Below are 26,875 nucleotides of genomic sequence, written 5' to 3'. Positions count from 1 at the left end.
AAGTATACAAGTAGTAACCGTATATAGGGTCCCGGCTTTTTGGTTCTATCCCAGAAACAGCAATAAACACTCGCCGGATATTTTTTCTAAATATCCAGGCTCATTTGACAACCGACGATTTTTCTGGGCGCTAGAATGGCAATATCCACGGTTCTCATGCGTTTCACTCATTCGGAGGCAAATGCCCGACACGGCCATTTCTAACTGAATACAGCTCAATACAGGAAAGATAATGGAAAGTGATGCCCTGAGGCTGGAACACTGGCTGAGGTAAGGACCGGCAATCAGAAGATGTGGGTTCGAGTCCCGCAACTGTGGTTAGCCTTTTCAGTGACTTGCTTCTTTCACAGGAAAAAGGTCAAGGCACGATATAGCCTCTGCTAATCTCTCTTACCACTGCACTGGGATATGAACAGAGGATAGAACAAACTTGTGTTCCTGCATTCTATGCAGTGATCTCGTTACCAGGGCAGGATTACTCTATTTGAGAGAAACAACATTTCGAACGACACGAACAACAATTCGAACGATACGAATACACCTACGACTGTGAAAGATCATATAGAGCTAACGGAGTAGCATGATGAATTTGTAGAGTGCTATGAGTACCACACCACGATGTCAATATCTTTCCAATGAGCTTCTTGGGTGTTGAGCGGAAGTCATCCCCATATCATCGTCATCATGTATTTCTCTCTCTCTCTCTCTTCTTGGGTGTTCCACAAAACGAACTGGTCCGTCCTTGCACGAGCAAGTCTCGTGACCAATGTTAACGTGAAACGGAACTTTTCAAAAGTTCAGAATGATTAACGGCAAGGAACGGTAAGTGTGTTGTAGTGTCGACATTGTGGAGATGTGAGCAATGTGGAGATGTGAGCAGATGTGAACAAAGTGGAGATGTGAGCAATGCATCCGGGACTTACTCTTGCTATGTGTTTGCTCCGTGGTGTTTGCTCCGTGTGTTTGCTCCGTGCTACCTTGAGCACCGTATCTTTTCGCTAGGTGAGCAGGAATTCCTGCGTCAGTGGTCTAATTGACACATACGCATGAAGTTTGGGCGCGTTACTCTGAGGAACCTCGTTTTCTTACAAGGAATTCAGACTATGTAAATAGTCACATTTTTCCTGATATGTGTACATACGAATGGTAGATTGTATATATATATTTTTAGCAGTTTGACATTCTTGTAACGATAGTTTTCACGTGGAAAACTATCGTTATATCTTAGAAAGTATCAACGTTATATCGTAGAAGTAGAAACATCTGTATCGTTAGCGTAGAAAGTATAGATGTGATGTAAGTTGTTATCGTGAGTGAAAAGCAAAGTGTAATCTGGGCAGTTATTTAAGTAATTAGATAATTATGTTAATAAAATACGAGTTACGTGGTACACCTGCCGGGAGAAAATACAAATGCCTCCTTGTAGGCAACACATATATTCTTTGAGCACATCATCATCCTACGCTGTGCTGCATCCTGTTTACGGTTAGCTTTGCGCAAGATCAGCACCGCGGCCCATTAAACCTGAAAGTTTTTCTAGGGCCCTGGAACAATGCAGCATCCAAACGTTTTGCCATTGGCGCCTTAATACTATTCTTGACGGACACGGGCTGGGTTTCTCGTCTTTGACTGCGTCTTCGACTGTGACATCACCAATGTCCCAGTGACGCGTGTGTTGCAGTGGCTACTGCCTGCACCCACAGAAAATGAATGCACAGTAGTGTAAGCCCTCATAGCTGCGGCCAACTTCTCCGCGTATTTTAACTTTCTATATCCCCCCCTTATCGTTGAAGATGAGGAAACACACAAGCACAAATGACAACAAACACACACGAAGGGACGAGGTTTCTCCCCACGCTCGAGAAATACGTTCCCTATAAGTTCGTTAGAGTACCCAGCTTGCCTTCTGCCCCTGTGTTGAGTTTAAATGCGTCCAAAGTACGAGCTGCTATGGCATCCCGTTAACGCAAATTTGAGAGATCATACATCTAAGGGACCGCTACTCCGCTTCACATAATGCGATTCAGGCTGAAACTTTCCTCGCGCATTTCTGACACACAGTATGTGTATCTATCGGCGTACCCGGCTAGGCCAGCTCTATACGCGGATAAAATTACTGTTGCGCTTATTTTACCTTACTTTCAGCATTTCTTTTTACTTATACATCGATAAGCGATCGCGGACGTGTTGGACAAAGTATATATCAATTGGATTTTCCTACAACTTACCCAAAAAAAAAGCTCGTAAAGGAATAAGCTTACAGAAGCGCTTGTTAGAGCCGCAGCCTCGGGTGGACTGCAATAATACTATTAACGGGAGCCGGCAAAAGGATTGAAAAAAAAAAGAACTTATCCAATAACACCTGCTCGGCAGCTGCGCCCCAAAGATTCGTCTTCTCGAAGAGAGGAGGAGTGCACCCGACACTGTACTGAACCAAGCACAAGTAATAAATTGAGACGGGGTGCAACGGGGCAAGGCAAAGTAATGAGACACGGCCGCTGTACGGGAAAGAGAGGCCGTCATGATCGAGTTAATGCTGCTCAAATATAATCTTGGTAAACTAGAACTGAGGAAAAACGAAAGAAAGCTTTGATGGCCCGGTGCCTCGTTCCTTCACGCCTGTGTTTTTTTTTTTTTTTTTTTTTTTTTTTGTTATTCCGCGTTAGTACCACAAATCAACTGTCCCCATATGAACGCTGTGCAGACGTGAACAGGTGGACAGGGAACGCTATATGAAAAAGTAGGAGACATAGGGGGTCATTATGCGTCTTTAGCCGACTTCAGAGGGAACTCTGGCGCGACATCTGTACCTTGAAAGTCCTGGTAGCACAGTCGGAGGTATAGGATTCGAACGTAGCAGGTCCCCGGGTTCAGACTCTGTATGTACAACGAACTAGCGGATTCTGCATCTTCTCCGGCGCAACCGCTCGTGTATCTGAAACTTCGCATAGAACGTTAGGTTGTGCGCAAGTTGCTTTTAGCTTTAACCAACTGGAGTATGCATAATGACTTGCTCTGTACAGTTTACTAGGACCGCGTGCTTCATTGTGCACTATGCTTGTTTGGTCTTGTGTTCCTTTGACCACCTCCAGGTATGGCAGGCGAAAGTGGCGTTTTTTTTTCCCCCCGGTTGGGTGGGGGGATGCATGATCTGTTTATGGGAGTAGATGTGATGAAGTCAATCTATACTTTTAGCTTTTTTTTTTTTCAACATCAACATTTTCTGTTACCATCGGCTGGTGTCTGCTAGAAACACACGGCAAAGACTTCTGCACAAAACTATGACGCTGTTCGTTGTACCACTGCCAGTCTGTGTACCACTACCATGTACCCTGGACGATATAGTTAGAGCGTGGCTCGATATAGGTGGCTTTTTCACGTTGTATCAGTGATATAGCACGTGCGGAATGGCCTTTTCGGCTGTGACACCATGGTACTTCTTGAGAATCTGCACTGAGTACGTTCCTATTTTTCGTAACCGTAGAAGATGTCCCTTACGACGAGCCTTATTTCAGTACGAACTTCTGCCATCATGAAGTTATTTGCCTGGTTAGTCTCGGAAGTAAGTCAACACCCGAATGCGCACTTGTTGGCTAGCAGTCTGCTCACTAACTGTAACACCAACTAGTGTATTAGTGTGTATTAATGTTAGTATTAGTACTCGTAGTGTGCTCTATAGTATGAGTCGTCTAATAAATTTTCTCAAACAACTAACACCACGCTTGAAGAACTTTCCCCCAAGTCTCCCCAAGGGCCTTATTCCGACGGACAGGGCGGGACTCACCCTCTTCACACCCTCTCCAGCATTTTTTGCGAGCACACTCTCAAACCAGTTCTTTCCCTCCTTGTTTGTTTCACTCTCGAAAGGATAGCGATGACTACGCATTCTTTTTTTTCAAAATAGATAAACAACATTCCAAACTGTTTACAACCCTTTGCTATTATCTTTTTAGAGCAATATTTTGAAGACGCGGACACCAACAGTTCGTAAACTGTTGCTGTGAATTATTCTTCAGAGGAGATCCATCATTGTCAAAGCACCCAGCTCGGCTACGACACCAAGGCGTTTAGCTGTACACAACGTGTGCTTATGGCTGCGTCTACCCCACGTCAAGCCCAGACGCTCCGACGATTGATTGTATCCACTATGTGGGTCGTTGGGTTAGACGCCGCTTTGCGTCGTGCATCATATTTAAAGTCCCGGCCTGCAGTGGAGTGCGGTTGTGTTACTCATAAAGATGAATAACGATAACTACTCGCTATAGCGAGTAGTTATTGTAGCAGCTATAGCGTGTAGGCATGGCTCATATATGAGCAATGCCTACACGGTGCAATACTGCTTCATTAAAGGAGCAATGAAATTACCCGTTAGCACTGCTCGAATACCCTGCTTCATTCATCCAAAAGCCAACTCCGCTCGGTAGAGGCAGTTAAAGCTCGTGCTGAAGTGTGGAAGGTGGTGGGTTGGAATCCTTTACCAGCGGCTGTGCTGTCCGAGGTTTTCCCTGACTTTTCCTACTAACCCCCTATCCCCCACTCCTTCCTGTGTCCCCTCTCCAACTGCCCAATAAGTTTGTACGCCGTCCATATAGCAGCAGTTGCTTCTTCTCGCTATCATGGAACAAGAAAATCACCCAACAACCTGTAAGGAGATCGGAGAAATGTAATTTACCAAAAAGTCTTAAAAAAAGAATAAAGAAAACAGTCATGAGCCGTGCGCCGTGGCTCGGTCTCCTAGCGTGACTTACAGCGTTATGGATATCTGCCACCAGCTCGCTTGCATCCTATCTTTTTATCGTTACAACGTCTCCTTTGCTCAGAGAGTAACGTTGTAAAAAAGGTATGTTTACCAGAACGCGATGCCGGGGTAGTGTAACGGTAGCACACCTGACTCGCAATAAGAGGGGTAGGAGATCGATTCCCTCCACCAGTGCTCGCCCACTTTACGTCAACGGTCTCATATATCTTGCGGAAAATTCGTCCGCTGCCAGCACGGCGTGGAATTACTTGCGGCGCGTACTCTGCATGACGCGAACGGAAGACAACATCAACTATTCATTCATGGGTTCTCGAATGGCTTTCGAGATGGTGTGCAGATCAATGACCTCTCTCCATCGGTAAGCAAGCTACTCTCGAGCGCGTGTTGGCTGTTGCCCAATCAGCCGCATCGGAAAACGGACCATTTATGGCGGGGGCATTTCGCTGCTGCTTTAAAGTAAAGCAAGTAATAAAAATACTCCAAATGATTGCAGACTAGACAACACACACAAACTCCCTTGGACAACGTGAAATGGATTGGATTGGATTGGATTGCGTTAGAAAGCAAGAGTGACAAACATTGTTGTCAGTTTAACGAACCCCTCTAACTTCACCGGTGGAGTTGACTGCCGATCAGTGCACGAATCTGTGACGTCATACGTTAGGAGCGAGATAAGGTGATCAACTTATCTCTTACAGTGCTTATCTTATATGCGCTCAGTCAGGATAGTGTTTGCGTGCTCGACACCGCAGTGCTGGTTGCACCTGTATGATGGTGCCGAAGGAGCACAGCACCTCTCTACAAATAATCTGCTGTCCTCCATTTCTCTCTTCTTCCCAGCTTGTCTTCTTAGTCTTTCTATAACTTCTTAGGCCAACATATTTCTTTCTCCAACGGTGTTACAACCGTCATCGCCGTCATCAGAGCAAATCCATTCCCTAATCCGCTGCCGCGTATAGTTACCGCGAACGCCTTCGCAACCACCGACCCCTTTTACGGGTTCCATCAAGTCGTGGCTGCACCTCTAATTCCCACTTTCGATCCTCCCTGAAAGTTTACCCTTTCTCTCCTTCTTCCACAAATATCACTATCCTCCCCTCTACATAATCAGGCTGCACGCGTCATTCCAAAGACTACCTGCTGCCTGCACGGGAGCTATGGAGTCCTCTAAATCCCTCCAAGAAGACGCTTCCATTCTTCAAAACGGGACAGACGAGCGGGAAAAGGGGACCCCGAATCAATGGGGATCTACCTGAGATAGGATGGTCGCTTCTTCAAAGGCGTTATGCCACAGATTCTACGTGTTGGAATTAAGCTTAGACGAAATGCAAAGGCAGGGCCAAGTTAAGTCATGCTGCAATGCCCAAGCTGCGGATTTGTAAGAGGATGAGCTACGTAATAGGTTCTTTGAGATGGAACTGTGAGGATTACGTAATGGATTAGGTCTGCAGGATAGACAGTGTGATTTGCTGCGCGGAAGAACGTGCACCAAGATGCGATGCCGTTATAATGCTGCGGGCTTGTGAAGGTGAGTTACGAGGCCGCAGTTCTGCCCATGATAACATAGTGGAATTTCTAGAGGTGTTTCTGGAGTTGGACTCTGAGACAACAACTACTACTACTACTACTAAATCATGACTATGGCCTGGGGAGATTCACTGCTTGAGAGCAGTACACTGCCCCATTACACGAGAAGCGTGAGATGTGAAATATGAAAATGAAGTTATGTGCAAGTACAACTCCCGTCCTCTGGTTGCGCAACGCTACGTCACACAAAAGGAAGAAGCACATGAAAGAAGCGCCAATGGTCCTTGAGATGCAGGGGAGGCCCCTACAGCGTCTGGAGCAAGCCGGTAGCCAAGAGGAACTCCAACTCTGAGACAACATGAGAGCTACAGTCACATAAGTAGTTATATATCTCCGCCAGCGGATAATGTAGTCTACACATTCAAAAGTGGGACACATAACTTGATGTCAAACCACAGGCAGATGCGGAAACCGGTTCACATACGATGCTTCACGAGAATACTTTACGTGTTTGCTTTACCAGCACGCACATGTGACCTAAGTGCATCGTCTCCGACGAGTGCTTTTACGACAAGCAACAGTTTGAAGCATGCGTGCAGAAATCTGTCACTTAATTTTCAACTCCATTTAATTGTTTATTTCTCATTCAGCGATGGGTGGGACTGGGGAAAAGAGGCGCAAATTTGTGACTCACTACCAAATGGCACACTGGTTAGTGTGAGCTGTGTTGTGACGAGGTGATGCGTGAATAATTGCCGATAGCTGTTCCAGAACACTTGGTGTATTATTATTAATATTATGGTTATTGTTATTATTATTATGCAGTAGTGTGAGTCCCAAACAAGGAACTACGGGAGACGGTAGAGGAAAGCAAACAAACCAACAAACAAACACCATACTTACACGACGGAAATTGATGTTCTGAGGCTGGGGCACAGAGAAAGGACAAACACACGAAGCCTCAAGTGCCTTCTGTTGAAAGCTTCTTTCATCGTTCATTGTTCTTAGGCACTTGATGCTTTGTCTGTTTGTCCTTTCTTCTGTGTCCCAGCCTCAGAACATCAATTTCCATCGTGTTCAACAGATGCCGCTTGCGTCGCCCCGTCGTACGAATGTGTGTGAGAGTGAGAAAAGATGTAAGGGTGAAAGTGGAATGAAAGAGGCAGAGAGAGAGAGTGGATGTGGTTTGTCCCTTCAAATGACGCACCCATGGAAGTCACTGGGGAGACGGCGACCAGCTCCGGTGGCGCAGCGGTAACGCGTGCGCTTGGAGACTGGGAGGTCCGCGGTTCGAATCCGCGGGCCGGCTGTGCCGTCTGGGGTTTTTCCTGGGTTTCCCTCGGATGTGTAATAGGCGTATGCCGGCACAGTTCCCCTGAAGTCGGCCCATGGACGCAGCTATCCTCCCCCCGAGCAGATTCCGCTCGGTCTTCCACTTCACCCTTTCCTCTCTTCCTCTCCACCAGCTTTCCCTTCCCGAGAAACATGCCGCCTAATCAGGCAGGCTGACCTCTCGGGTTCCTCTCAACGACACTCCTCCTCCTCCTCCTCCTGGGGAGACGTGTTAGCTTAGCTCAATTGGTAGAGCACAGCTGGACCGGTAATTCAGAAGATGTGGGTTCGAGTCCTGCAGCTGGCTAAACTTTTCAGTCACTTCATTCTTTCATCGAATATACTTATATATAACTTGATGTATAAGTTATACATCAAGCAACCGACTACCCTAACGAACCAAGAATATATTCCCATTGGCTCACTGTTATGATATATACATGAACATCTGTTACAAATGTGTGATCTAAAAGAACATACGAGATAAACAATGAGTACATGATGGCTCACAGACATTTCGTAAGTGAATCACAAAAACTAGAGTATGTTGTTGCAGAGACGCAATCCTCTGAATCTGTCTGAATGGCATCATTTTTAAGAATTTTACTAAGCTAAACAACAACTTTAGATAACTAACTGTGTCAAAGGTTTTTTCCGAAATCAATAAAAATTATGTCAACCTCAAAACCTGAGTTAAAGGTACTGTAAAGCAGCACCGATCAAATGTCATTTAGTGCGGGTATTCGATGGTCCAAGCCACCAGGACAAAAACTCCGCAAGTTTCATTCCACTCGACGGTGCAATTAATTAGAAAATTACAATGAAAGATTACGGGCAACACTGTACTAGGTATTCGAAATGATCCCGTACTCCTGCCACATACGGCGGCATCCACATTGCATGCGTATAACACTGGGCCCGACATAACAATCCACCATAAAACACGTCCCTGCAATTCACACAACGATCCGCATCTGGAGGATAAACGGATAAGCGAACTGAAATGAAATGCCGAGCCGTTGAAAAAAATGTGTCAGACGTGCAAGAAGCCAGACAGCGTCGGGACTTGTTTGTTCACAGAGGTTCACAGAGAGAGTTAGTTCGTTCGAAAGAGTCAGCGAACAGAAGGAGCGCGCAGGCGCAGTAGAGAAGTAGGGAGAGCCTCCATCGAACAGCGGCCAGCGCTGGGTTACTCGCAAAAAACACTGTTAACAGGGGTTTCAGAATGCATAGGTAAACAGAGAAACTAATAATATGGTTACTAAAATAACGAAGTTCCGATGTAATAAAAGTTCCGATGTAATAGTGTGTAATACCAATTTTCAGTGTTGTTTGACACCAGTCTTCGCACCGCTCCACTACGCCGCATTTTTCGTGGCAAATTAAAAATATTTATAGCGCGTTGTCGGTCGTATGGTTCCGCATACGGTATTTAGAAGCAACAAAGTCTCTAGTCATATCACCGGCATATCATGCTTGTCTACTGCTTTACAGTACCTTTAACGGTATAGCGGGAATGGTGAACAGACCCTTTTAAAACCAGGCTGAAACTGAGTAATAACATTGGTCCAAGAACTTGGATATATGGCAGTAACTAATACGTTTAAGCATTTTACAGGAATAACAAGTGAACAGCGAAGTTTAAAAAAATACAAATAAAAACGATGTCAAGTCCAGGAAGGAACAGCCACGAAAAATAAATGGAACGGTTAGAAGCATTAATATAGTTTTATTTGACAAGTTCCGTTTATATCTAACCGTTCCATTTAATAACAAGTGAGTGAAATGGGTCTTGGTGAGTCTTGAATGAGTGAATGGGTGTCTTTGGTCTACATGTGGTACTTGGGACAGGTCACGAAAAGCATCATATGCAGTTGATAAATAGTCAAGTCTATCATCGGCATTGACCAGATCATAATACTGGATAGTATTGTCAACAGAGGGAAGTATATTTAAATTAATATCTTGAGAGAAATTTAGAGAGTATGTTAGAAAGAGCACTAATCACTTTCTTTGAGATATCGAGTGTTCATCGGTTTAAGTACACCTTGATTTGTGCAAAACTGGACCAGTAATTTCCCCAGAAATCGACCTCTTGGGAGGGGGTGCCGAGCTTCCAGAGGGGGTATATGTTTCTGGATACATATTTATGTATATGTGTCTGTAGCCGGGCAGTATTGGGAACCCCAGAAATTTCAGGGGGTGGCGCTAGAAACCAGGGGGTTGAGAGAAACCCCTGAACTTCACCAATGATCGGACACCGTTTTTCAGAAACGTCATCTTCACCATGTGCGAACCACACGCCACCTTAACCCCAACCATCTCCATTGAGCATGTACTGCTCGCAGCACGGTTGTCTGGAATCTCCTGTCAGTAGTTCTGCAGTAAATATTCCATCTATTGCTATCCTATCGAAAACATTGTTCGAATATTGTATTTAAAGGTGGACCATATGCTGCACGTCTTTCTAACCGTGTATTCACACGAGCGACATTTCCCCAGAAGTGGAAGATGCGAAAAGCGTCATAGCTTTCTGCTGTCAAGTTAGCGCGAGCGCTCAACGTCGTGTCTTCACGTACACTGCTAACCGTGGGGAATATCCTGCTACACAGTCACAACATATTCCGTAGCAGACGACAGGAAAACACGCTGACGGTGTCGTCTGCTAAGTGTCGTCTGCTAAATGCGCAGCACGCCACGCCCGATATTCTGCACCGTGTGAATGCTCACATAACACGGGACGGAACTTGGTCTCTGTAAGCAGTGCTTTTGCTTTTTCTTCCACTAGAATATTCCGTGAGGATGTCGCCCGTGTGAATACACGGTTATTCGAAATAAATGATCTTCCAGCAGCTCGAGATCTGAGATGCGATGAAACACGGGGTGCTGATTTCAGACAACCGCGTGTCGCAAGCAGTACTTATCTCCTTCAACACCCCGTTCAGAAATCTACTTCCGTCCACACCCGCCCTACCAAAAACTCACCTCTCCGGAGAAATCCCCCAGTTGAAATCCTGCAGGTTCCTCTTAAATGCCCATCTTCCTGCCAGACCTACTCTTCCTTATCGGGATCACGCAGGGATGCATTCCAACAGGAAGTGGAGCGTCGGAAGACGCACTCTACGGCGGGGCCACCAAATAATAACTTACTTCCGTGTCACTGACCAGAAATTGCCTTACGAGGCAAAAAAAAAAAAAAGAAAGAGAGACCCGTCTTATCTGTTGGTGTACAGTAGACGCAGTGGGTGTGATTCATTCACCAGATGGCAGCAGAAGCGGCGGATCTTGTTTCGTTATTGAGAAGGAAGAGATACTAGCTCGCAGCATGACGCAGTCCATGCTTCCGACCTGCTATACTGGGGATATTCCTCACCTGTGACCATCATTGCTTCTTTCTTCATTGCTTCTTTCATTCATTGTATTCATTGCTTCTTTTATTGAGAGTGTGTGTGCTTCTCTTGCCGACACGTGGCGCTACCAACTTTGGAATCGGTTTCCAGGTCAATGGTGGTGGTGGTGGTCCAGGATGCGGAACTTATTGATTGGAATAGAAGTTGTGACGAAGGAAATGTTTTGTTGTTGTTTCTGCTGGTACTTTCTGTATCGGGGTTTTGAGCATGCCTGTGAATAAAGACGAAGTTTTGCAGCCAGCGCATGTTGGGTGCGGACGTATTCGTTCGTCGTTCCTGGAATTAGGCCTATACCCCAACGATACACTTTCTGCTATTCTGCTTTGGGATATTATATGGATATTGGACATCTTGACTTATTTTTAAAAATTACGCGTAGCCGCTGTTACTCCACAGGATTCCAATGCGCATTATAGGAGGCATTGTCCCCTTCAGAGGGCAATGCTTCCTATGTCTTGCCTGCCTATAGAACATTGCCCCCAGAACTCTTCGTCTCCGAAGCCTTATAGTCAGACTCTCCAGGACAAGAGGCGGTGTCTGACAGGTCAAACACCCACAACCATAGCATTTTGTACATACGCATCTGAGGTTTGTACCAGAGGACAGGCACAGCAGCGTGTTGCAACCAATGGGATAACAATAAAGTTGCGAGGTCTGGAATGGCAGCAAAGTTGCACGATTTGGTGTGACAGCAAAGTGCTGTAAAGACAGCAAAGTTGTAAGGCGTAGGATGGAAGCAAAATTACAAGGTGTGTGATGGAAACAAAATTGGTCTGGGATGGCAGCACAGAACTGTAAGGATGATATGGCAGCAAAGTTGCAAGACCGTATAGACAAGACCGTAGGCAAGACCGTAGACGGCGCACACAGTGTCCGTGCTGCGCAAATTTATGGACGATGCGAAATATGTGTTCAATCCTCCAAATATTTACGGTCTTCCAACAGGGACGTCTTCCACCCCGGCGTCATCTTTACGCCACACTCCACAGGGTACACACGCATAAAGAAAAAAGCATCATGCTTCCAGACGAACACTTTGCTTCCTAAAACAGAAATCCTATCCTCGGCATATTCCGCTTGGGTAAACAATCAAAATAAGCTGGAATCCCCCCGGCTCCAATTGCCAGTTCGATCATCGATCCTTGCTCTGGCATCAGGAAAGCAAACGTTCCTATTTTTTTGCTTACTGAAGATCTCATGGAAGCATCACGGAATCGATGGAGAAGCAGAATAGGACCGTATACAGCGCTGTCCAGCACAATTATGGCCAGCTACTTTGGTAGCGCTGTGAAATGTGACTTAACTTGACCAATCTAAATCTAGCTCCGCTCAACCACACCTAAGATAGCATAACCTAGTAATGACTTCACGCGTGACTTGACACAGTCACGGTCTTACGTGGTGTAACCTAACATCAACAAACTTATCCAAGTTTAAAGAACGCCTGTTTATGGCTTTCCTACGCTTTCTGGAAATACGGGTGGCGCAGGTGGTAAGGTCATTATCATTATTAGCTCTTCGCAGGGGCGGATGTAGAGGGGGGGTCCGGATGTCCTGACCCCCTCCTCAATTTCTCTCTTCTCATAGTGTTGACGCACTTGACCTAGATCGTGTGTCTACCACGCTGAGCAAGGCTGGACCTCCCTTCTCAGAAAAATCCCGGATCCGCCCCTGGCTCTTCGGCTGGCCATATTAGCAGCTCTCTGTCCAGGGTGTGAAGTTATACTAGGCAGTCTCCACGTGATCATTAACTGCCCACCATTCAACGACGACTGTACGTCCTGGACCTCAATCCAGACCGATGGCGCTATCAGTCACCACGTAGTCACGTAAGCACAGAAACAATGTAGCACATACACACACAGTGTATGTCACAAACTTCGCAGGGTGGCATTTGCCGCAGCCCTTAGCAAATGTCACAACGCAACCGGAGACGTTAAAATCACGACGCCACCACCCTTCCATATACGATGCAACACATGAAGCATATACCACGAAAGCACAGCCTTCATAGCTTAGTTGCTTCTCGGTGCTAACACAAAGGATACGCCCAAATCAGCAGAAACGACGGGAAGTTTGTAAGTTTTCTTCAGTCTTTTGTTCATCAGTCGCAGCTGCTTCGTAGACACGAGTAACCCTTACCTATAACGTAAAAGCGCGCAGCTGCCGAACTGTCAGGAGACAATGTGAGCATTGGCACGAACACGACATTGTTTTCATAGCAGAAAGCCTTCATGAAGTACGGGAAAGCACGACATCTGTCAATGAGTGCATTAGCGGTATGCGATCAAATAGGAGATGGCAATGTATTTATGCTGTTGCCTCAGTGAAAGTTGTTTCATAACGTAATCCTCTTTCCAACAGCTTTGTTTTGCTTTGTGCCATCAAAGCATATGATAACAATGATGAAGCGGAAATTTTGTTTGTATTACCTTAATGTTCAGCTAACCGTGTGGGCTTTGCTGCGACTGGTCTTACAGTAGAGTACTTTTGATACCACTTTTGAGTACTGTTGGATAGTAGTGGTTGGATCGGTATGCTTGCTATTTCAGTTCAGATTGTATTAATAATTTGCTAATTGGTTTAATTGGAATGCATGTTACGCACGTTATTCGAATGCATGTTGGATTGGTATGGACGCTATCTTGGATTTGCTTGGTTGGATTGATACACATACTACGCTGGCTTCGATCGTTTGGTTTCCCGGACTTATTGTCTCTTCATTGTAATTTGTTGTAGTTGGATTGGGATCCATCTATCTTGGATTATTTTATGTCTCCAGAATTGTAAATCGTGTTGGTTATCTATTACGTAACTTTTTAAATTTTCTTTTGATCTCTTTTGTTTCACCAAAAATATCCCACATGTCAGAATATAGAACTGTAAAGAAAATAAATGCAGACAAACCGCAGAACCTGAGAATAACAGGCAGTTCTGGAATTATTTGCCTGCCAAGGTTCGTGCATCCAGTTATCAACCTGCCACTATTTTTTTTTCCTTTTTTTCTTTTGCGCCATACACCGTAATAAATACATTACTAGCCAAACGTTACATGCTAACAGTGTAACGCAGGCGAGTTCTTTTGCAGGGGCTGCAGACCTATACGCACAGAACAAATTGGTTCTCGTCAATACATCTGAAAAGTAGCGTCATTTTTCAACATCCATTTTATATGTTGCTCCCAGTTGTATGAGTGACATTCAATGACCCTCTATACAAACAAATCTCGCGACAAACCTTTCCATGTTCGCATTACCGATTTCCCAATTTAAGCTTTCGAGACCCTGCGAGGCTTCTGAAATACGATCAATTATGCAAGGCAACATCTAAAATTCATGCTGCAACGACTTCTGACTTACTGAATCCGATTTCCAGATATAGAAGCTTACAATGGTATCAAAGGATTACAAAAAAACGTGAGTGACGCAACGCAAAAATCAGTCACTGCAGTAAGGGGATATATCCCGTTACGATTAACATAAAATACAACTGCGTGAGTGTTATAGGAGGACTGATATGCAGCGCCAGAACGTGTCAAAGTCAGTACATGCGGCAACTGTGTGCGGGTACACGCACGTGATTGGGAGAGGGGGAGAGAGAGAGAGAAAACACAAAAACGTTCGGCCGCCAGGGGAGACTGAAATGGTGCTTTGGGCCCTGCAATAGACCCGCATCCAGGACTGTCACAACAAATGGAATTCCGACGAAATGCGGGCAATTACATTGCTTTATCAGCTTTATCGCTTTTTATCGCTTTATCAGCGGCATAGCCCAGTGGATACATCATGTTTCCAGCTGGTGACTGTGCTAGCTCCAAGGCCATGCTGATGACTGAGATATGTGGTTGGTTCCAATCCTACAATTGGGTGTGCTGTTTAAGGTTTTTCCTTTGTTTTCCGATAGGCTTTTCATACGAACGACAACTTATTCTCTACAATCCATAACTTAGAAACCCGAGACTGGGGGACAAAAAAAAAAACGACAACATCACAGACAAGGTCTCAAGCCTTCCCTGACCTTCCCGTTGGTTTTGGAGATGTTCTTTCGTCCTCCTCACCCTTCTGTCTCACCCACTTGAACTCTTTATATGTTTGTGTAGTTGAGTAAATTTTTCAGCTTTGTTTGAGACCTCGTCTGTGTTGTCGTTTTTTTTTCTTCTTTTTTTTCTTTTCGTCCCCCAGTCTCGGGTTTCTAAGTTATGGATCTATACCACCAGCTCGCTTGCTACCTCTCTATCTACTCGTTATTTCTTCTACAAGATGACGATGACCTGGGGGTGAACCCAAGATGTCCCAAGAGCAGGGGCTCTACAAAAAATGGGCAGGGTCCAACTAATGGATAAGTCCAATTAGTGACGCAATAGTTCAAATAACCGTATAGACCAAACGCACCTATGGCACTCAACGCGCTGCGCAATGTACCTTTCCCTAAGGGTGTCGGGACAAGACGTATGCCTGCTGAAATTCCATTCAGTTCACTGAGAAGAAAATCAATCCCGAAGTTAAATGAACCTAAACACGGATACTTCACATCGTGGAATGAGTCAAACCCTGGAGCTTCAAAAGCATGCTAATATGTTTCCGCACACTCCCGAATGCACTCTGCCACAGGACCAAGTGGATTGGTATACTCACGCGACACACTTTCCTTTTCCGGTCTGTCATTTCAGGTGATTGCAAGTGTAGCGTGTCAGAGGCACGAGCCAAAGAAAAAACGTGAAATATAAATCTGACGCGTCAGCTTCGCATAATGGTTTTAGTCACGATGGAAATGGATGTCCTGAGGTGGGAACACAGAAGAAAGGACAAACACACAGAGCCACAAGTCTCATAGAAGTCATAGAAGTTCATTGTCATAGAAGTCTCAAAGCCTCATCCAGATGATGCGGGTTCGAGTTAGAGCACTGCACGGGCCCGGGCTCTTCCGAAAGCCCGAGCCCGGTCCACGGGCCGGGCTTGGCGTCTTTTAGGCGGGCCTGGGCAGGGCTCGGGTTTCAGCCACCGGGCCCGTGCAGGGTACGGGCTTGACAACGCAAGACATGGTCGGGCATGTACGCGAACATATTTCACTTCACGAGACTGGACAGCTGAATTTTCATGTTACTTCTTTTCCCCATTGGGTATGGGATATGAGGTATTCTCATATGAGAACTATCACTTTTTTACATGTGATCATGCTTATTTCGTGAATGGGTCTGGATTTCACGCGCGCACTCACACACATTTGGGGACGATTGGTGTGGGGTCCTGCACGAGCGTCAGTTAGGTTAGGTGTTGGGACATATTTCGTTCTCGTGAGGGTCTGGCACGAGGGTCAGTGAGGTTGGGTGTTCTGACATATTTCGTTTTTATGAGAGTCCGGCAAGAGGGTCGGTTAGGTTAGGTGTGCGTCCTTTTCCTTGCTGCGTTGTGCTCTTTGGTAAATCTAAATACGCCTGCGAACCTCGAGAACAAATAGAGCAGAGGCGGGCTTGGACCGGGCCTGAGCATGGAAACAGTCGGGTACGGGTTGGGCCCGGGCCGGTGGAGTCGGGCTCGGGTCGGGCCCGGGCTGGAAATATATAGAAGACGTCGGGCCCGGGCCGAGTACGAGCCGTAGCAGCCGGGCCAGGGCCGAGCACGGGCCTGAAAATTAGTCCCGTGCAGTGCTCTAGTTCGAGTCCTGCGGCTGGCTAACCTTTTCATTGACTTCCTTCTTTCTTCATTCATTGTTCTTAGGCACTTGAAGATCTCTGCGTTTGTCCCGCCTCAGGACATCAATCGTTCATATCAGTTCAGTTTATATCACGTTCAACAGATGCCGCTTGCGTCGACCCGTCGTATGAATGTGTGTGTGTGCGAGAAAACATGAAAGAGTGAAACCCTGTATTCACGCGGAGGACATCCTTACGAAAGATTGTAGTGGAAGGGAAAGCGAAAACACTGCTCACAGAGCTCAAGTTCCGTCCCATCCGAGTGTTATGTCCAGCGTTCACACGGCGCCATTCATAGCAGACGACACTAGGCAGACGACACCGTCAGCGTCCTTCCCTGTCGTCTGCTACAGAATATCTTCTGGCTGTGCCGTGAAGACATGACGTTGAGTGCTCGCGCTCACGTGACAGCAGAAAGCTATGACGTTTTTCGCATTTTCCGCTGGAGCATTCTGGGGAATATATCGCTCTTGTGAATACACAGAAAGTGGTATGCGTGAGTGGGTGTAGTTTGTCCACTCAGATGACGCAACCTTGGAAGTCATTGGAGAGGTGTGCTAGCTTAGCTCAATTGGTAGAGCCATATACCGGCGATATAGAAGATGCGGGTTCGAGTCCTGCAGCTGGCTAAACTTTTCATTGCCTTTCTTCTTTCTTCGTTCATGATTTTAGTGTTACTTTCATGTCGTCCCACTGCAATTTCGCGCAAGGACCATACGTTTATGGCAACAGAGAGTAGAGATCGGCATGGACGTCCATTTGGAAAGAAATGTTTGCGAGGACCGGGTATGTCATCAATCTACAATCGAAAAACGGAAGAGCCTGCGATGGAAAATGGCTAGGCTAGCGTGCCGACGGTACCCCTTGTAAAAGTGCGAGACGTCTAAAAAAATCTGAGTGCCGAAAACGAAGAAGCAAATGGCCTCGAAGATGCGTTCTCCTCTTGGGAGTTTAGGGGCCCCTTGCACGAACGTTGAGGCTATTCCTCAGTGCTGCCCTCAGTAGCTTTGCCAGTGCCAAAAGAAAGAGAAGCGTCCAGGACAGTACCGTGTGCAGAAAACACTATACCGAAGCAGGCAGCACTGAGGAATATGGCCTCAACGTTCATGCAAGCGGGCCGGTTCAGTCACCCTATATATTTCAGAATGTTCGTCCTTTTATTGTTTTGCTACGATGGAGAACAGAAACAATGCATTTTTTCCTATTTCTATTCTACTCTACTCTACAATGCATTTGAGAATGGCACTGAATTTTTTAAGCATATTGTTGCGCTTCGAGATGTTGAACGTGGACACTTTCACAAAACAGCGACGATCTATTTAAAGGTATTAAAAAGTTTCTTAGCAGTAGCAGTCATGGTGGGACTTAGTCATAGTCCATCACATTTCGCCAACATTATACACATTCCATTTCAAAGTGATCATTCGTCATTGTACATCAAACTCAGAGCTAATCATTCACTTCTATACATCTTAACCTCTCATCACATATATTTTATTGCTATCTGGGGATGGGACGAGTCACAAAACTTAGAGCCACATAAAAACTAAGAGCAGCTGCTCATGTAGTCTCATTACGGCCGATGTCTCAATACGGCCGAAAGTCTCAATACGGCCGATAATCCTTTAATCCCCAAGTGTCTCATTACGGCCAAAGTCTCAATACGGCCGAAGATGTCTCATAACGGCCAAATGTGAAAATGTGTATTGTAACCCGCATTGATATAGTTTAATGGACACGTAATTTACATCACATTACATTAGTAAGTTACATTGCATGAGTTAACTTGCATTATTCCACTTTGACATTCACCTTCACCGTCACATCTCATCGCAGCCCATCATTCAACTCAACATCACATCGTTCTCCGTGATGGTGAACGATGTTCAAAAGTGAATTTGCCTATCTACGGTCTTGAAGTCAGAAGCATCATTGTCATGCGAAGTGAGCTTCATCCAGAAAGCTCTTCGCGTTAGGGGAAATCTTGAAGGTTCACCTGAATGCTTCGCTGTCCCAGTAAGTACCAGGTAACGAGCCTCCTTCACAACGAGAACGCTCTCTATGGCACGCAAGGAGGGTTTCTTACTACGCATACACTTTGCTGCATCCTCCTCTGGCAAAATTTGCGTAATCATGGGGCGAAGGACCAGGGAATAACTTGCGACGTGTGCTTTTGCGAAATGAAATTATCAATTTTCCACGGCTTTCTAGGTGGCATGCGGTGCAGTAGATAGACATCGGATACGTCGGACACCCAAGAAGGCTTGACAGGATGAATGGGACAAGGATCGTAATAAAGTATGCTCGTTGTAGGGCTCATGTAGCTGGGCTTTTTTTTCGGGTGTGCGGCTTTTGCGTGATACAAGGACCCCGCGGGCAGGCACGGTCGCGCTTGCGGGTGAAGTGGGTGCAGTTGTGGATTAGTATCACGTCCATGTCTAACAAGCCGTTTGGAAGATTGTTTGCGTATTCCATAAGTGCTTTTGTAGTTTATTTCTGTAATAAATCAGAAATAATCAAATACATTACTTCGTTAATTATGTGCGTCCTGTAGAAGACCTTCGTTTCAAGGTTAAACGATTTTTTCGCGCTTTTCGTGTGCACCCAAGAAAAATCACCTACTTCCCGCTAATCGATCCGTTCATCCAACACGTTGGACGTTAAGTATTGAAGATCACAACCGTTCTTTTTTCTTTTTTTTTTCTGCAGTATGCTACTAATCCGGTACGCGGTTGGAAATACTTTCTACATAACAGAAGGAAGAACATTCAAATGCTAAATTAATGCAGCTTAATTTACCTCTGAAGTCTTACCAGCTTAAACCCGATCGAGAGGTACCTATACAACCTCTTCTGAGAATTCCCTTCCCGCGAATCACTTTTCGAAAGCGTTCCGCCTAAATACACCAAAATGTTTTCCAGGCAAGTAAAAAGGAACTCTATATAGGGAAAGGCATCGGGAAAAAAGTACTTTGGAAGTGTCTGAATGAGCGTAACTCGTGCGACAGCAGTTTCCCGCTCTTGCTTTATCTGTTCTTTTTATTATTCACTTATTTCTTCCCGACATCCCAATGTTCCCCGTTCACCTCTGCCTCCATGTGCGATGGAATAGCAAGATCCAAACTTGTGGAACTGCCATCTCCATATTTCCTCTCAAATACACCCAGCTCCGACACTCCGTTTTTATGACTTCTTTCCCCAAAGTCACTTATCGTCAAATCGGGACGAAAAAACTAAATTTTGCACCGACTATTTTCTTGTTTTCTTTCTATTTTGTGCGTGAACTTCGAACGCGGTTTCTCGATGCAATCTCAGCCCCGTCGTTCCCATCTTGGAATTACAATGCTGGTTTCGATAGAACAGCAACGTGTAATTCTCACGAACATCAGGACGCTGTTCTGCAGCGCGTATACAAGCTCCGTGTTCATGTCTGCCCCTTCTTTCTTCTTAGCATTTCCTCGGAGCACAATTGGGATTTTGATCCGAATTGTAAACGAAGCGCCGCAAACGTTTATTCAAGCTGTCTCCAAGCTGCCGCACGCGCGCACACTTACCAGAGGTGTCGGCGAGGAAAGATTCTCAGACCTCTTTTTCTCTGGCGCGTCTTATGGCTGGTGGTTTTCCATCGGAGTAAAACGATTTTTGGCGAACTAGGTTTCTTCTGTGATTCAATAAGGATACATGCATTTCTGAGGAAGACTGCACGCGCGGTCTCGCTATTACGAGAAAGAGAGCCGAAACCAATCATCAGAGAGGGGGAGCGATATAGAAACGGGAAGAAATATAAACGCGAGTTTGGATGGAGTTAAGTTTTTGTTGTTGTTTTATTCTGAGCTCGCGCCGCGAAGCAAGTGTGGCAATGATCGGCTATACGGACGTTCAACAGGTGGAGAGAGGATAGCAGGAAGGAGAGGGAGACGGAGGTGTTATATGCGTCCTGGGCCGACTTCAGGGGAAACTCTGCCGATATCCGTCCGGAAAGACTGTTGGAAAACAAAGGGAAGCCCTGAGACATCGCAGCCAGTGGCAGGATTCGAACCTACCACCTCGCAGTCTTCAGCACGACCTTCGCTATGCTACCGACGAGAGGAAGCTTTAACCGCTCGGTCATGCTGTTTGCGATGAAGTAAAGTGGGGGATGCCCCAATATTTTTTATAATTTCTTGGGTTATTATTTTTAATATATCCGCGCAAGCACTGCGTCGTCGTTCATCGTAGCAACCTAAGCAGCAAACATCTTGGGCTAATATTGGCAATGTCGGCCCAATATAGAACGAACCAGGATTGGACCAATATTGGGCCAGTATTGCCCACATTGGTCCAATATTGGACCAAGGTTGTACCAATATTGGGCTAGCATAGCCCACATTGGTCCAATATTGGACCAAGATTGGACATATATCGGGCCAGTATTGCCCACATTGGTCCAATATTGGACCAAGATTGGACCCATATCGGGCCAGTATGGCACACGTTGGTCCAATATTGGACCAAGATTAGACCAATATTGGGCCAGTATTGCCCACATTGGTCTAATATTGGACCAAAATTGAACCCATATCGGGCCACTATGGGACACGTTGGTCCAATATAGGACCAAGATTAGACTATGGGCCAGTATGGCACACATTGGTCTAGTATTGGGCCAAGATGTTGTGCTGCTTGGGAAACGTCATGGGAGGCTGTGCCGCCATAATAAACCCAGCGCAGCGGAATAGAAGAGAGACGACACAACACAGCACTAAGCTGCCAAACAATGAAATTTAATCCGAAACAGGGCCACAATCCCACATACAAATCACCACTAGGCTCCCCAGAACGCAATTGGCCCAAACCAACCTTCCTTACCAAGCAACTGCACGATATCTACTTACAAGAAGTAGATATCGTGTTGTTGCTTGGCGCGTGTAAGGACGGTTTGTTTGTGCCATTTGCGTTCTGGGGAGCCTGGTGGCGATTTGTATGTGGGGGTGTGGCCCTGTTTCGGATTAAATTTCATGCAGTTTCCCAAGCAGCACAATGTACTGAAAGTCGAGTGCAATAGGCGTGGACGGTATGTGTCTTATCGATGTTCCTTAGTTTCACGAGTCTGTTCAAGGCCTTCCACCTACCCGTCCACCCCTATTGCACTCGACTTTCAGTACATTTTGCTGCTTGGGTTACTGCTGTGTTGTGGAGCAGTGGTAGATGTGGGTTCGAGTCCTACAGCTGGCTAACCTTTTCAGTGACTTCCTTCTTTCACAGTCTCCTTCGTGTTCATCTGCACTGGTTTTCTTTCATACGGGCTACAAAACAGCTCGGTTTCTTACGCTTTTTAATTTTGTGCCGGCATCTATGATTTTGTTGTTTATTCAACTCGCGTGACCCGCGAGTCGAAGTCGTGACGTATGACAGTCATCGTACGTCATCGACTCCGGCGACACGCATCGAGAAGAGAGTCGCTATGGGAGTCGGCTGTCGAGCGTCCCTAGTGTTGAATCCTCGAAATTTAGAACGGGAGTCACTGCCACGGGGATGACGTCATGAGAGCCCCGCCGTGGCATTTTCGCCCAAGAGGGGTCGACTCTCTCGACTCTCGAGCTGCTCGAGCTCAATAAACGAACACAACCATAGTCGAAAGCCTTGAGGTAAATCGGGGAAAATCTCTGACAGTACATCCGGTGGAAGGTTGGGGCCTTACCACGTTTCAGCCATCAGCATGACCTCGAACCTAATGATGGGATGCTGTGGCGCTGAATGGACGACGGCATCAGCTTCCATAGCAGAAGACGACGCGTGAACATATCCAATCTAATAATAATAATAATAATACGAATGTTTTAGTAGTGCGCAAGAACGGCCACAGGGGCCTTAGTATTGGCGCGCATATCTAACGCAATGAATTACAGGAGTAAAAAATTTGACTTTTTCTCCAAGTGTGTGGCATGATGAAAGACTGAGGCCGACCGTGGACAATGACGAGGTTGGACACGCGACTGGAGCACCCGCTCCTCAGTTCCACCGGCACCGTCCTAGCGTGAGAACACTAACATCTGCCCGCTGGGACATTCCATCACCGCCGGTCAGGACCCACGTAGAGGAACACCATCTCCTCAACAAGACTACATTAAATGGAATGAATAAATGTGTCTCATTCCACCATGCATGCATTCTGTTAACACGTCGAAGAACGGACGTACAGTTGGAGAGATGCAAACCTTTGGAGAAACTTGCGTGTCAACTGCCGAGCTCTGACGTTAAGGGAGTAGGACTTTCCTTTGGGCTGAAGCACTTGCACAGATGCCTCTCATGATGTCACAGGTAGATGCATATCGGTATACGCTATGCAAGCAGGTCAGCTGTCAGCGCAGTTCTACTGTCTCCCTCTCTCCCCTATTGCTCGTGGACGGACCTTATTGGTCCCTTCATTTCAAGGTTGAGGCCCACGCGGTTTCGTCTGTGGACCCGTGTTGGACTACGAATACCCCCTTGTTGCTGCCTTGTGATTGGACAAACACTTCGTCACGTGGCTTCTCCAAACTTTGCCCTCTTCCCTACGCAGAGAACTCTCGTGGAGTGTTCCTGTTTAAACACATTTCGCTGCAAAACTTGAACTGTCGGTCCACACCGACGCAAATGTAACTGCCTGTTACGTTTATACCGCATTACATGGGCCAAATGTGACAAACCTTTTAAAGAAAGCGTTGTGAGGCTGAAGTTTTATGTCTATGTTTCATTGTGTCGACGAAACACGGCTCATCACATCTGTTCATGTGTGCTTTCGTCTAACGAGCCGTTCTTCATGTGGCTAAATGCTACTTGCGAATCAATGCTGAAAATAAATGAATAAAGGCTCTGAAGCAAGATTGGAAAGTGACCATCAGGCACCCGAGGTGCTGCTGTTCTTTACGTTAAACATGATTATACGATATTTGCTGTTCATGTCGCCATGTAAATATATCGAGGAGAAAAACGTCGACACGAGCCGCGCTTTTTGAAAGGATCGATGAAAATGTCATCACGATGTTCCTTCTGTATCTGTCGTGTTCCCAACCGTATAATGTGCTCTGTATCGACTATCTATTTGCTTAAGTCATTATCTCATACCCACGACAGGGAGAAGGCGCTCAATAGACGGGATGAAAAATGTCATTATCGCATTGCAAGTTTGTTCAGATTGGCGCGGTATCGCCTTTTCAAAAAGAAGAAAAAGCAAACAAATCAAAGTGCTATGTTGGCTCTACATATGCTGTTCTTTCGATTTATCGCTTTAAAGTAGATTGTGCCCGTAAAATATTGCAAAAATATTCGGTGTACAAAACTTCTTTTGGAAATTCTTATTTTTAGACGTCATCCGTAGCAACCTTCGAGCATATTCCGAATAGATTCTTCGACATCTCGTTCTTCCAAAGCCGCAGTGCCTCCAGGCCAATTTTCGTGCGTTTGCAACATCATCTGCTTCAGCAGGGTTAAGAGGTTCCTCGGGTTAAGAGTATACCCTCTGCACTACCTTAGTTTTCATACATAATCATTCATCAAACTCCTATACTTCAAAAAGTTTGACGTCACAACTGACGTCACACTGCATCTTCGCGCCACGTTTCAATACAATGGCTAAAGATTATGCGCTTATGCAATGTCGTTTTCTATCAGAGCTCACAGTTGACATCTGAATAACGCAGTCGCGAGCCACGATCTCACTTGCGCAAATGATACTATCCGAACTCACTTCCACGAGTGTCTTCCCTATCCTCCTAACACACATCCACCGACTTGCCGCTTACCGTTTCCGCAGGAGTACATGTAAGACAGCTTCGACACATCCAAGTCTTAGTCACTCCGCATGGGGCACAGGGCACAAGTACTGTTTAGTCACTGCTTACCCAATACGTTTTTTTTTCGTTCCCGTAGTTTCTTTGTTCTGTTGAAACCAAAACGCACTCACATCGCTGAGCCAAACACCATCATACTCGTTCGGGCACCACAGCACTTTTCAAACATGAACGCACATTCCAAGAATACGGCCACCAGAAGAGATGACATGATTCACTTTCGGCAAAAAAAAAAACGAAACTACCTTTCAAAGTGGCGCAAAACTAAAAGAACAACCAAGAAATCCCTACGCAACACGCCAACTTAAAGGAAGGTGTCGTACGTGACGTTCCATCACGCCCTACGGTTCAGTCAGAACGCATCCGGAGTCAGGACCACACTGACGGCTCGCTCCGGTGAAAGTGGAAGACCACGTACGACCTTGCCAGGGATGTGGGGATACGAGAGGAGAGAATTAAAAGGGAGAAGAGGGGGGCAAACCACGTGACCAGGCTGAGCGGAGCGCCGCCCGCTCGCCTGCTGCCAGTGTTCTGCTGCAGTCAGGGATCGAGGGACGTGACGTCCGCCTGCTGCTGCTGCTGCTGCTGCTTTCGGGACGATCTCTCTGATTAAGAGAGTACGGCTACTACAACGTCTCTCGAGGGACGTCCGCGCTTCTTTTATGTCGTGCAGTCTTTTGTTTACTGATTGGACAGACGCACGGGTAATGATGTTAGTGTGTAGTTTTGGACGTAGAGAAAAAAAAAGTTTTCCTCAGCTCGTGCGTGGCGAAACGGGAGATCGTCCGATATGTTTCGTTATTTCGTAGGGGAGGATTTTCACGGTGATACGAGCTGCGGTCTACAGAGGGTGTTATGTCGCGTCACGTGGGGTTACGGGTGGATGATTTTTGTTGTCCGATGTCGTGGCTTACCTACTTACGATGAAGTAGTAGGTTATCTGCTCTTTTTTGTTTTAGTAGGTTAGCTCTGTAAAGGGGAATTGCAGGAAGGAGGGGTGGTACGGGGAGAAGGTTAGTGCACGTCTTTGGCCGACTTCAGCAGCAAAGGTGGCCAGATCTGTCTGGAAAGTTTGCTGTAGAACATAGGGGGCCACCTTCTCATAGAACACCCAGGAAACGCAGGAAAAGTATTTTTAGGGATACGACGTTTTACCTTGACGCATTACTTTATGCATTAGTCTGATACACGAAAAATCATATTTTTTTATCGCACTTTAAAAATAGATTGAGTCGCACATTCATGCGCCCACTTACCATATACTCGTAAAAAAAGGGGTGTACTTTAACTCCTTCTTTTGCCACATATATAACACCCTTTTGGAGAGCACAATTACGCTCAAAATGGCGTCTCCTCACTCCCTCAAGGGAGCAGCATAACACCTTTCTCCCTACCGGAGAGTAATATTACTCCCCGGCAGGGAGAAGGTGTTATGCTACTCCCTTGAGGGAGTGAGGAGATACCCTTTTGAGCGTAATTGTACTCTCCAAAAGGGTGTTATATATGTGGCAAGGAAATGAGTTAATAAAGTACACCTTTTTTTTTAAATAGTGTAGTTTCGGCAGTGAGGTTCAGTTGCCTCCTAAGACATTTCTAGAATATATTACCGATAATCTTGACTACAAAGGACTTATCGACGTCAGAAGGTCGTCGTTGAAGTCAACCCATCACCATCTATGCAATATAGCTCTTGCTTCAAGTTCAGCTCCCATGTGCCTTTTCTTCCCTCTATCCTCGAAGGACTACATCACCTTATACTTTCCTTTCCAATATTCGCTCCCATTTTTCATTCTTGGATGCCTCTTTTTGGGTCCGCATAAAAACCGACCAAGCGAGCAAATGCTCTTTTTCTGTTCTCGCATTATACGGGCCTGGGAATCTGGTCTCTACTCTAAAGTCAGAATTTACTGTCGGGAATCCGGGACGTTTTCCCCATCGTATTCCCGGGCACAATTTCATTCTCCCGGTTAGGACTCCCCATGGTCCTATCTCTCCTGCTTGGCATCCGCGCTCAATTTGCTACTGAGTCTCTTTCTCTAATGCATGCATGTCTGACCGATAGAGTTGCTATATATATGTATATACGTGTTTGCCCTTTAACGGTTTAGTTAACTTGCTGTACAGCTTGTGTTGTTTTTAGGGATAAATGGGACATGGGCTCCCTTTTAATACAGTATGCAATCCTACGTAACTGTGAGAATTCGCACCAGGAACGATAGGAGTTATTCTGGAGTCTGCGTTGTCTGCCGTTGGTGTGGCTTCTCACCGGCATACCTCACGCCTACCTGGCACAGAGAACATACAGTGCCTTTCCCATGACACATGCCTTACCGGCGATGACGTTA

General features: G+C 46.0%; 1 protein-coding gene across 1 annotated transcript in view; it reads right to left on the bottom strand.

Moving 5' to 3' along the window:
• LOC135367293 (5-hydroxytryptamine receptor 2B-like) overlaps nucleotides 1-24,708 on the bottom strand; it is a 248,934-nt gene extending 224,226 nt beyond the window's left edge. The window contains exon 1 of the mRNA XM_064600494.1: nucleotides 24,483-24,708. The gene's annotated coding sequence lies outside the window, so the exon portion shown is untranslated. The remainder of the gene's footprint in view (nucleotides 1-24,482) is intronic.
• Between the last annotated feature and the right edge of the window lie 2,167 nt (nucleotides 24,709-26,875).

The sequence above is a fragment of the Ornithodoros turicata genome, chromosome 8 (assembly GCF_037126465.1).
Source record: "Ornithodoros turicata isolate Travis chromosome 8, ASM3712646v1, whole genome shotgun sequence".
In the NCBI taxonomy this organism is placed as follows: domain Eukaryota; kingdom Metazoa; phylum Arthropoda; class Arachnida; order Ixodida; family Argasidae; genus Ornithodoros; species Ornithodoros turicata.
The sequence above is the reverse complement of the archived record's forward strand: the minus strand, read 5'-3'. Positions and strand labels throughout refer to the sequence as shown.